The sequence below is a fragment of the Equus quagga genome, chromosome 4, assembly GCF_021613505.1.
Source record: "Equus quagga isolate Etosha38 chromosome 4, UCLA_HA_Equagga_1.0, whole genome shotgun sequence".
NCBI classification, from domain to species: Eukaryota; Metazoa; Chordata; class Mammalia; order Perissodactyla; family Equidae; genus Equus; species Equus quagga.
Window position 1 is genome coordinate 27,233,060 of NC_060270.1, and position 12,916 is coordinate 27,245,975.

The 12,916-nt window shown below is 42.3% G+C and overlaps 1 protein-coding gene across 6 annotated transcripts in view; it reads left to right on the forward strand.

Moving 5' to 3' along the window:
• Nucleotides 1–9,714: 9,714 nt before the first annotated feature.
• The window catches only part of SENP5 (SUMO specific peptidase 5), a 45,427-nt gene continuing 42,225 nt past the window's right edge, over nt 9,715–12,916 (forward strand). For 4 of the 6 annotated variants that reach the window (XM_046658532.1, XM_046658535.1, XM_046658537.1 and 1 more), the window contains exon 1: nt 9,715–9,873. The gene's annotated coding sequence lies outside the window, so the exon portion shown is untranslated. Of the gene's footprint in view, nt 9,874–10,107; nt 10,321–12,916 lie in introns of all 6 variants that reach the window. The other 2 variants (XM_046658534.1, XM_046658533.1) reach the window with 2 other exon arrangements.

Genomic DNA, 12,916 nt, shown 5'->3' on the forward strand with positions numbered 1-12,916 from the left:
TCAGCTCAACTCACTGAGAATCACAGAGATTCAACAGCAGCCCTAAAGGAATTTCTGCTTTCTTATAGCCACAGTACTGATACTCCTGAAAATCAAACGCAAAATTTAATTGTGTGGATTTCAGAATTACAACATCAGTTGAATTCACAATCTCACTAAGTTTCTTATGTGAAAGTTGGGACGTTCTCTAGGAAAGAATGGCATCCCAAAACATAGAATGCGAGAATTCTGTTGAACCCAGGTGATGAAACAATCTTAGACACCCCCCACCCCCCCACCACCACCACATGACATTCTGAGCCTCCCTTACCTGTGGAAGTAGCTTTCTCTCCTATGGCTGAGGAGATTTTCTTTGCTTGAAAATCCTCCAATCATCTCACATGGAGCAGCGACCTTGCAAAAAGTAGGAAAATGCTCATTTTCCTCAAGACCCACTACAGTCACTAGTTGTTGCCACTAGACCTATAATTAGAGTCAAATCTCAGCATGCCTCAGGTACGCAGCATGACTCAGGAGAAAAGAGCTTATGCACCAAAGGACTGTAATATTTTGCTAACATGTATCAGCTTAAACCTTAGGGGACGTGTGTGGGAGTGGATCCTAGGAGTGTTAGACCCCAAGGAAGAAGGCAACAACACTAGATCAGCCCAAAGTAATTGATATGGATGCACTTTTTAGAGATTCAAGGTTTAACGTGTTAGCTTGTGCGGCTGGAAGTGGCTTTAACAACTGAATTAGCTAGTTTGCTAAAACTTGGATTCAGTGGTGACCTATATTTAATAAGGCTGAGACGCCATTGCTTCACTGGCATTATGTGAAGGGAAGGAATCCAAAGGCTTAGGAAGATATGTGAAGTGGATTTATATACATCCTGCAGACCAACTGCTAACTATATCTCCCAAGAAGGCCCAGAAGACATTCTCTTCACTAAGGCATTGAGAACCACTTTAGTGAGGGGAGCACCTAGAACCCTGAAAATCTCAGGGATAGTTCAATAAAGAAGTGTGAATCAAAATTGTTCTTTTACTCTATCTTAAACTGCTGGCCATCCCCCACATGTTGGGTTCAAGAAGCCTCACTGTGGTGAGGGTGAAGGGGGAACTAAAAAAGAGGTAAAGTGGCCTTGGAGGTGAGGAGGTGGATTGTAGGAGCCTCATGATGTGCAGAAGAAAGGAAGTAGATTCCAGTGTTGATTGCATTATGTTTACTGTGAGGACTCAGTGTGGGAAGGCACTAGAACAGGGCCAAATTCTGGAGCTGCCCAATTTAGCTAAGAGAAGTAACAATGGGAGAGGCTTCCAGGGAAAATTTGTTTTAAAAAAAATTAGTTTTGGGGGGCTGGCCCCGTGGCGGAGCGGTTAAGTTCGCGCGCTCCGCTGCAGGCGGCCCAGTGTTTCGTTGGTTCGAATCCTGGGCGCGGACATGGCACTGCTCATCAGACCACGCTGCGGCAGCGTCCCACATGCCACAACTAGAAGGACCCACAACGAAGAATATACAACTAGGTACCGGGGGGCTTTGGGGAGAAAAAAGAAATAATAAAAATCTTAAAAAAAAAAGATTAGTTTTGGAATGGCTAAGAGTAGGAGCCCAGCTGAAAAGTATTATGCATATGTTGGTCATCAGTTGGCAATAGGTGCTGTCATACATACTCATGGGACTAAGGAGTTTGCAGAGTTTCACACCAGCAGAGAAGAGAGGTTCATTTCAGATCTGCATATTAAAAGATGCATAGATGAGAGACAGATAGATAGACAGATAGACAGATAGGTAGGCAGGGAGTTCTGTATATTGATCCTACTAAGAAAACTCATCTGAAGACTCTCCCTGTCCTATTTCTTTGAGAATAAAATGGAGACACTTTGAAAAGGCAGTTACAGGGTGTTAGCAATGGTATGTGGGATAAGGACTTCTGAAAAATTTCTCCTCCATAAAAGTAAAGAGAAAACTAGCAAAAATTAGTAGGTTCGATTTCTTAGAACTGAAAATTAACCAAAGGCTTGCAGCAAGCTGGTAGCATTTATTCAAGGAAAAATGGCTGAATCTTGGTAAGAACAGAGAGCTGTGTGTGTGTGTGTGTGTGTGTGTGTGTGTGTGTGTGTGTGTTTTGCTGGCAAAGATTTGCTCTGAGCTAACATCTGTTGCCAATCTTCCTCTCTCTTTTTTTTCTCCCCAAAGCCCCAGTACATAGCTGGATATTCCAGATGTAGGTCCTTCTAGTTCTTCTATGTGAGCTGCTGCCACAGCACGGCTTCTGACAGATTAGTGTTGTGGTTCCACACCTGGGAACTGAACCTGGGCCACTGAAGCAGAGTGTGCCAAACTTTAACCACTAGGCCATGAGGGCTGGCTTGCTTTGTGATGTTGTAACTTGCTCTGGTTCCATCCTCCACTCTCCAGCTCTGCAGTGGCTTTCAAAAATAACAGCCTGCGTTAGTAGTGAAAATTAGCTTGGCAGCTAATGGAGGGGGCAGATCAGGGCTGGAGAACAACAGACTAACCAAAAGGCTTAAAAGGACAATCTGAGAAATGATGTATCTGTAAGGGCTTTAAAAAGCTCTGACATATTCCTGAGAACCTGGAAATCCACCTGCATGCCCAGAGCTGTGCATGCGTGCCCATGCTCAAGAAAGACCTGAGAAGGCCCTAAGCTTTCTCCTCTTGCTGACTTCAAGGCTCTGAGCAAGCAGGAAGTGAAGGGTAAGGCAGAGTTGTAAACTGCATGGTGGAGAGTTGAAGGCATACCCCTTGGTAAAGACCGGGAGACTTATTGGTTCTAAGCATTTAAGGAAATCTCTGTCCAGTCATTAGCTGACCACCGCTCTAGGCTAACTGAATAGAGACTTCAGTGGCCACACACAAGAAAGAACATAGATTTACAGAATTAGCTCAGAAAAGTCTCTAAGCAAACAACTACTGCTAGACCAAGTAACAGTAACAATAAGTCTTGTGAAGGAGAAAGTTTGATTTCCAGAATTATCACATTATATTATATAAAGTGTTCAGTTTCCGGGGCTGGCCCCGTGGCTGAGTGGTTAAGTTCGTGCCCTCCGCTGCAGGCGGCCCAGTGTTTCGTTGGTTTGAATCCTGGGCGCGGACATGGCACTGCTCATCAGACCACGCTGAGGTAGCATCCCACATGCCACAACTAGAAGGACCCACAACGAAGAATATACAACTATGTACCGGGGGGCTTTGGGGAGAAAAAGGATAAAATAAAATCTTTAAAAAAAAAAAAGTGTTCAGTTTCCAACAAAAAATTACAAGACATGCCGAAAAAAAAAAAAAAAAAAACCCACAGGAAAATATGGCCCATACACAGGGAAAAAAGCAAATAATAGAAACTATCCCTGAGGAAGTCTAGACATTAGACTATCAGCTATTTTAAGTATGTTCAAAAAGCTAAAAGAGACAAAGTTAGAGAATCAAGGAGAATTATGAGAAGGATGTCTCACCAAATAAAGAATATCAATATAGAGAAAATATAAAAAGAACCAAATAGAAATTCTGGAGTTGAAAGTATAATAACTTCCAAGAACAAAGAAAAAAGAGTGGGGGACCCAACAACTGAAATTAAAGATTTATTTGATAAAGTAAATTCAGCAAATTTGAATTTACTTTAATTCAAAAAAGTGTCCATATTGGGTGGTGCAGCGCTTAAGTTTGCACATTCCACTTCAGTGGCCCAGGGTTCGCCAGTTCAAATCCCATGTGCAGACGTATGCACTGCTTGTCAAGCCATGCTGTGGTAGGCATCCCACATATAAAGTAGAGGAAGATGAGCACAGATGTTAGCTCAGGGCCAGTCTTTCTTAGCAAAAAGAGGAGGATTGGCAGCGGATGTTAGCTCAGGGCTAATCTTCCTCAAAAAAAAACAAGTGTCCATGTTGAAGAGAAAGAACTAAAACTATATCTATTCACAGATAACATGATCTTATAAAAAGAAAATCCTAAGGAACCCACATACATACAAAACTATTAGAACTAATAAATGTGGGGCCGGCCCAGTGGTGTAGTGGTTAAGTTTGCACGCTCCACTTTGATGGCCCAGGGTTCGTGGGTTCAGATCCTGGGTGCAGACCCACACATCATTCATCAAGCCATGCTGTGGTGGTGTCCCACATATAAAATAGAGGAAGATTGGCACAGATGTTAGCTCAGGGCCAATCTTCCTCACACACACACACAAAAAAACTAATAAATTAGTTCAGCAAAGTTTCAGGATATAAGCTCAATATATAAAAAGTGACAGTAATCAATAGAGTGTGGTAATGGCATAAAAATAGAAAGACAGGATAAAATTTAGAAGCCAGAAGTAAACCTTCACATTTACGGTCAATTGATTTTTGACAGGAGTGTCAAGACAATTCAAAGGGGGAAAGATAGTCTTTCAATATATGGTACCGGGACAACTGAATATCCATACGCAAAAGAATGAAGTTGGATCCTTCCTTACATCATATGCGAATATTAATTCCAAGTGGATCATACAGGTATATATAAGAGATAAAACTATAAAACTCTTAGAAGAACCCATAAGAACAAATCTTTATGACCTTCAGTGAGGCAATGGTTTCTTAGATATGATGCCAAACGCAAAAGGGACAAAAGAAAAAAATAGATAAATTTCACTATTCAAAATTGAAAATTCTTATGCTCAAACGATACCATTAAGGTGAAAAGACAACCCACAGAATGGGAAAAAATACTTGCAAATCATATATCTGATAAGGTATTTGTATCCAGAATATGTATTTCAATAAAGTTATTGGAAAAAAAACAAGGTTGGATTCGGACCTCTTCCCAAGAACATTCAACAGTAGAAGGTTTTGTTGATGCCTCTGAAATCCTCAGTGAAAGAAAATGTCACCCTATACCCAGGTATACACCCAGGAAAATCATTGTTTGAATATAAAGGCAGGCATGCCACCAACATTTTAAAAATATGCAAGAACTCAGAGTATATTGCTCTCAAGGACCCTTCCTTAAAAATCTTCCAGGAGCAGCACTGTCCAGTATAATGTTGTTGACCTTAAAAATAAAATAGTCAGTTATTTTACCTGCAAGAAACAGCAAAGAATTGTGATTTGAGACACAATCTAAGGTGAACCATAGGCAAGTCTGGAGAATAAAGGAGAGGAACATTCTTTTATAGAGGAGAAGGAGGACTTGGGGGGGGGGCTGTTCCAACAAGTCCATTGGAGGAAACTGGGAGTTTGAAGTGTAGCAGCTTTTCATTGGCTGAGCTCTGATAGTCTCTCACTGGCTGGGCTGTTGCAACGGGAAAATCTTCCTTCTTCTTGCTGGAGTAGCAAAACAGGTTTCTTCCTGTTACGTCTGTAATTGATGTGGAGTGGTAAGGCATGAGAGCTCCCCCTTCTGGCCTCCTAACTCCTTTTTTTTTTTTTTTTTTTTTTGCTGAGGAAGATTCACCCTGAGCTAGCATCAGTGCTAATCTTCCTCTATTATTTTAGTATGTGGGCCACAAGCACAGCATGGCCACTAACAGTGCTGTAGGTCTGCACCTGGGAATCAAACCTGGGCCGCTGAATTGGAGTGTGCTGAACTTAACCACTTGGCCACCAGGGCTGGCCCCCAACTCCATTTTAAATGAGGTTTCTGTTTATTAACTTTCACAATGGAAATTATCTATATCCTTGCCCTCCATTATGGTAACTTTCAACTACATGTAGTTATTGAGCACATGAAATGTTGCTAGTGCATCTGAGGACCTGCATTTTTAATTTTAGTAATTTAAAATAGCTACAAGTGGCTGGTGGCTAATATTTTTTATAGCACAATGGTAGAGTATTTCACACTGAGAGGAAGGCAAAATAGCATATTTTTTAGGGGCTTAGAAATCGGATGGATCTAGCTGTATGGCTCTAGGCATTTGACTAAATCTAATTTCTGTCTTCTCATTTATAAAAATAGAAAAATCCCCCCCTTGGTGGTTTGTGGTGAAAGTTAAATGCTATGATGCTCATAAAATGTTTAGTGCATGGTAAGAGCTTAATTAATGATTTTTTATTTTAAAAAAACGCAAGGAAAAACTTAGAGCAACCAAATAATAGCTGGGAAAACCGTGGGAAAAAGGTTTTGCAGTGAGCAATGAATCTATATAAATGTTTAGGTCTAAAGAAATGTGAGAATTATCGTTAGAAGTAGAAAGTTTCATTTACACACTTTGGCATTATAGACTTGATATAACTGCATTTTACAAGTGACTTTTGCCTCCAAATAGGATGTTGTATGTTGCAGCAGGACAATGCTCCAGCTACAGCAGCCTAAAAAAATGCAGAGTAAGTTAAAAATATATTTTGAAATATATTGGAGAGCTGTGAAGTAACAAGGCTTTGTTACCCAATTTTAGGTGAACTAAAATTCCAGAGAGGGGAGAGCCTTTCCAGGGTGAAGTGAGAATCACCAGCTGTTTTCTTTTCTGGCAACATTTGCTGATTCTGGGTGCAGACTGAGGGTCAGCCTTAACCTAGGCTGTTGGGGCAAAGAAAACCCAGAAGAACTTTTGGTGATCGTGTGGAGCTACTGGGACTGATTGATTGGAAGTCAGAAGAGCCCCAGTGCATGGCTGGTTTTCTGTGCGAGGCATTTGCTGAGTCCAAGACCTGTTTGGGAGTCTGTGGGACCGGGCCAAAACTTTTAAAAAGTCATGGTGCTTAGGAAACCACATTCCATTACAGGAACATGGGCTCCTCAAACACATGGCTAATTTCTCCCTCATATTTTGAAGCTTATTAGGCTGGAGGCAGCCCACTTCAAAGTCTCTAAAGGAAGGAACTGAAAGTCCTGTAACCTTTCAGGGGTGAGGAGACAGAGGTTTTCTATCAAAAACCTGGGCTACACCTGAGGAATGAGATGAACCAGAGGTGGAACGAATCTAAGTAAAAGGGCAAACTTGCCAAGACCCGGCTCAATCTCTGATTAAATTATGATCATCAGCCCCTCACTCTATCAACCTAAGAGGGAAGGAGGAACCCTCACTGGGAGATTACATCATGTGGTGGCGTGACAATTCTTTTATACACACTGTCTAGCACACAATAAAACATTACTAAACATGTGAGGAAGCAAGAAAATGTGATTGATAATCAACAGAGAAAAATGAGCCATTGGACCAGACCAATAGATCATCAAAAGTTGAAGTGAGGGGCCAGCCCCCGGCTGAGGGGTTAAGTTCTCGCGCTCCACTTCGGTGGCCCAGGGTTTCACCAGTTTGGATACTGGGTGTGGATATGGCACCACTCATCAAGCCGTGCTGAGGTGGCGTCATGCATGCAATAACTAGAAGGACCCACAACTAAAAAAAAATATACAACTATGTACCAAGGGGCTTTGGGGAGAAAAAGGAAAAATAAAATCTTAAAAAAAAAAATGTTGAAGTTAGCAGATGACGACTGAAAAAAAAAACCTACTATCAAGAAGATTTTAAAAAATAGAGGAAAAGATGAACAAAATGGATGAAAAGAGAGGCTTTCAATGGATAACTAGAATCTGTACAAAAATTTATAAAAACAAATGAAATCATAAAACTGAAAATACAATATTAAAAATTAAGAACTCAATGCATAGATTTGACAGCAGGCTGGAGATCACAGAAGAGAGAATTAGTAAACTCAAAGACAAGTTAATAGAAAACATTCGAACTGAAGCATCAAGAGAAAAAAAAGATGGTACAAAGTGTAAAGCACATGGTGAAAAAGGTCAAATAATCTTACGTATGTAATTGGAATCCTAGAGGAAAGGAAATAAAGAATGGAGCAAAAACAATAGATGAAGAGACAATGGCTGAGAATTTCCCAAAATTGATGAATGATATCAACACACAAATTAGGGAAACTCAGTGAAACCCAAGCCAGATAAATAAAAAGAAAACCACAGTAGGGCACAAAATAGTCAAAGGGCTGAAAATCAACAACAGAGAAAATACCAAAAAGCAGCCAGAGTTTTCTCTTTGTGTAGCTCTCTCTTTGCTGGGACTCCTTCCTGTGAACTTTAGCTGCTTTGGCCTTCCCAGTCTCCCAGCTTATTCCCCTCAACTCAAGGAGGCCACAGGCTCCTCCTGGTTTCCCCTACCTGTGGAATATTCTAGAGACTCTTTCCAGGCAGTAAACTGGGGCATTTGGGGGACTCACCTAATTTATTGCCCAACTCTCAGGGATCACCATTCTTCTTTGCCTTATATCAAATGTCTTGAAAACTGTTGCTTCACATTTTTTGTCTGTTTTTTTAGTTGTTTCAGTTGGGAGGGTAAATCTGATCTCTGTTATTCCACCTTGGCTGGAAGTGGAAATCTCAAAAAATTTACTTTTTTTTTTTTGGTGAGGAAGATTGGTCCTGGGCTAACATCTGTGCCAATCTTCCTCTATCTGTATGGGGGATGCAACCACAGCATGGCTTGGTGAGCAGTGTGTAGGCTTGCCCTGGGATCCTAACCAGCAAACTGGCCAGCAAGGCAGAGCCCACGATATTAACCACTACTGCATCCGGCCAGCCCCAAAGGATTTACTTTTAAACTGAGGAAATACACCAATCTAAAGCTGACACACACATTATTAAAACTCAATGGTAACTACAGCAATTGTTTAGAACTAAGATTAACGAGAGCTTTTGTTTGAGAAGGAATACTTTATCACTGACATTGTTTAGAATTTGCTGACACGTGATAATTAAAAGCAAACTACCTCGTAGTCGGTTTTATTACTGTTTTTATCGTCTCTACAGTCAATGCACACCCTTATTGCCTGCACCTGGGGCACAAGGCTCCCAGCATCCCACCCTTGATCTTCTATCGTATCCATCTCCACACTATTCCAAATCCAGTATGTCTAAAAGTGAATTCACCTTCTACCATAAATCTGCTATTATTATGTTTCTGCCTGTCATGATATTGTATTATAATTATCTATTTATGACTCCTTCCCCAGAATTAGACTGAGGGCTTGCAAGAGCAAGGCTAATTCACCTTCACATTTAAAAAATGTTTGTTGAATGACTAATACTTCAATTAATCAGGTTGCGGTCACTTTCCTCTCTCACCAGAAACATAGTAACAGATCTACTGCACAGACTTACTAAGCACTTGTAGGCCAGTCACTATTTGGAGCTGGGGCTACGAAGTTAAATAAGACTCGTCTCTGCCCTTCTAAGGAAGTAAGTGTTCCCAGCTGAGGAGAGGCGGGGCACAAATGGAGAGGCACAATACAATACCAAAGGCTTAGAGCACCCCCATGGGAAAACCAAAGAAAAGTAAGGCCAGGCCTCAAAAGTGCATCCAGAGCAAGAATGGTCCTTCGCTTTTGGCAAAAGGGAAAAGGGATCAGTGGAGGGAGGGGCTATATAATAGCTGCGGTCCTTTCGGGGTTAAAAACTTGAGAGGAAGCCAAACAGAAGCTTCAAACACGCTTTGCAAAGTCCCTACAATTCCCAGGACACAGTCCCTACAGCTGCGTCCGCACTCGGAGGGAAGCGCCCGGTGGGAGACGCAGCGCGAGTACTGACGGCATGGCGCCGCGCGTCTGGCTGACGTCACGGGAGGCGGGGAAACGCGCGCCGCCGGAAGCGGAGGGAAGGTAGAACCCCGCCCCCAGCGCCCGACCGTCGCTCCCTCTTCCGCCCCCGGCCGCGTGGGCGGGGCTGGGGCCGAAGGGCTCGGAAGGAGATGACGTTATAAGTGAGCGCCGGCGTTGCGGCCGCGGCTCCAAGGGAAGCTGGGCGGCCGTGGCTGCTGCGAGCAGGCCGAGTACCGCCTCGCAGACGGGGCTTCCCTTAGTGCTGGCCAAGGCGGGGCCGCTGTCCCTGCGGCCGCAGTGTCTGGACCCGCAGCGGGGCAGGTGCCGGCAGCGAGGACCGTAGGTAAGCGGGAGCCTGGGTGTCAGATCCGCCGAATGGCTTACGGACCGGGCTCGCTGGCCATTCCCGCGCCAGTGCGCGCCAGCTCAGCACCCCGGCCTGGAGGCCTCGAGCACTGCCCTCCCCCCACGCCCGAACCGGTGGCAGCAGATTTCTTCCCCAGCGCTACTGTGCTTTTCTGGGGGCGGGGAGGGAGCTCGTCCCGAGGGACCGCTGTCCTCTTCCCTTTCTCTCCAGTCTGAGCTGTACAACGCAGAAGCCGAGAAAGCTAGCGCCCCCGGCTGCACCTCTTGAAGCTGGGGACAGATTTGAGAGGAAGAGCGGCTCATAGAGGTCCTCCAGCTCCTGCCGTCTTTGAAGTCAAGGGTTTTTATTTGTTCGGTCAGTTGTGCTTCGTTTCTGCCTTTGGTTCCTTCCCCCACACTCTTGGGACCCTGTTCTAGTGAACCGGTATGGCACAATTGAACGTTAGGGTGGTGGGAAGTCTGTTTTTCTATTCTGTCTATGCTAGGCAGTATCAACCCCCATTTCGCTGTATGGCCACTCTTTTGGGGGAGGAGGGGTGCGGAGAGGATGTGGGAGGGAAGAGTTTTAGACTTAGAGTCAGAAGAACTGAGTTGAAATCCTAACCTGCCATTTGGTAGTGGTTTTAAACTCATGCTAGACACTTCAACATTTTTAACCGCATGTGAAGTGGAGCTTTCTTATACCTATGTAAATTAATTGGGAGAATTGAATGAAGTGAAGAAAGCAAGACGTTAATCATGAAGTGTTTTGAGAATCAAGTTAAACTCGGCTTAAGACTATCCAGGACATTTAATGGTAGGTTCCTAATTATGTTTTTTACCCAGAGTAACTAAGCTTGATATGGAGAAGGTGCCAGGGATCCACACTAGGATAGGTGGTTAGAACCTAACTGCAGTCTCTGCTTTGAGTTGGGCAGCATTAAGAGGAAATCGGATGTCTCATGCTTATTGATAAAACGTTATTGGTGTATGAGGGATGACCCAAATCAGTTGTGTTCCTTACTCAAGATAGTTTGCACAGTGGGCTCTTTCTAGAAGAAAGCTGGGAGGGGCTTCATTTACACCTTGGCCCACTTTAGAAGGAATTCTTTGCACGTATTTCTCAGGACCCCTCACTCTGCCTTTAAAACATTTCATGTTAATTGAAATTGTGCAGAGAATAAATAACAGGAACTTGAATCCTTTGAGTGCTGGACATTACAGTTCTAAGTAAATCTGAGGAGATTCCTTTCTCTGCATTGGAGAGAACAGACACTCTGAAGTTTAATAGACTCCAAGTTAGAGAAGTGTTTGGGGAGGAGGGAAGGGAGATGCAGTCAGTGACTTGAGTGAGGAGTGCCTGTCGTTACAGTTGCTTGGTCAGACAAATGAAGGATGCTTGCCTTTGCTCAGTGGAGCATGATGATGGCTGCTGTGCAAGTGCAATCTTCGCAAGTCCTTTGACACAGAAATTATTAATTTGGAATTTTAAGTCATGGATATGGAAGGGACTTTGAGGGTCATCTAATCCAGTGGTTCCAAAACCTGGCTGGGCATCAGAATCAGTTGGGGAATTAAACAAAACAAAAACCCAGAGGCCTGGACACTGCCTCAGTAGATCCGAAGTGGGAACTGGGTATTTGTGGCTTTTAAAAAGCTTCTCAGGTGATACTCATGGCTTGAAAACACATGTAGATCAGGTTTCACAATTTAGTTTATAAACAGGCTCAGAGAGATGAAGTGTCATGGCCAATTAGTTTGTTGCCATCTTAATTTTTTTCTTTTCCTTTCTTTAACAAGTGATCTTACTTGAATCAATAGTACTATTTCAGGTTTTGTAGTGCCTTGAGCCCAGAAGGAAAAAAAGGTCCTTTAAGTCAGTAGCTCTGTGTAATTCTATTTTTATAGTTTCCTATTCAGTTAGACTCCTTTATACTCTTTGATCAAAGTTTTAGATTTTACAGTATAAGTTCTTACTAAATGTTGCTTAGGTTTGTTTGTTGGCAGAATTATATAAAGATTATATCACTTTATAAATCAGTTTTTTTAGTAGATTTTTTATGCCAAGCCTTCATAAACCACAGAAAAATTCCAATTTAAGAATATTTTGTGTTTGCTCTGGCTTATCATAAACCCAGCGCTCTGTACACTCCCCCTCCTCCATCCTGGTATGAATGACCACTTACTTTGTATTATTAGCCAACTTCCTGTGGGATTCAGTTTGAGAATTGGGCTCTATACATCTCTAATTGCCCTATAAACACCTGATTTAACTACAGGCTCTTGTATTTGTTTTAAGCTTATCCGTGAATTTTTACTATGTTTTTCTCTTTTTGGTTAAATTGTACATGCTACCGATTTAAACAATTTGATAGACACTTAAAAAGGATCACATGATGAGGTGGTAACAGTGCCTCATGTGTGTTTTTTTTTTTACCCATTATAGTGAAAACCACATGACTTTTCTTTTGGTAATATTTTCAGAATTATTAAGATAATAGGCCATCAGGCAGAATTGAACACTCTCTTTTAGGGAGATATGTTCATTCTCAAGTTATTCTTTGATAGCCTTCTCATTGCTTCAGTATTTCCTGTTCTATGTTAGTAGTAGAGCCAGAAATGAACCCTACGTCCAAATCCTCTAATGGAAGATGCTGAATTATTTTCTTTCTAAAAATGACCCTGTTTATAGTGTGTTAACTTCCTACAACCAGATGACAAAGGGCATTCTAAATTCACTAATTGAAAAAGCCATGTTAACAGATAGCTAGTCTGAATTCAGAGTCTAGAGAGACATGTGGTATGTGTCTGAGATGAAAAACCAAGTCTCTGAGTCTCTAGATTTTTTATTTTTGTGTCTAACATACCTCAGTTTTGAAGTTTTAAAAGTTGTTGTTGAATTTCAGATTCTGACAGTGCAAACTTTTCAGGTAGAGATATTTAGAAAGGATAAATATGAACCCAGGGTCGCAATTTTAATCTAAACTGGTATTACAGGTTTAACATAGAAACAAAGGCAGAGTGGGGGTGGTAATAGCTTG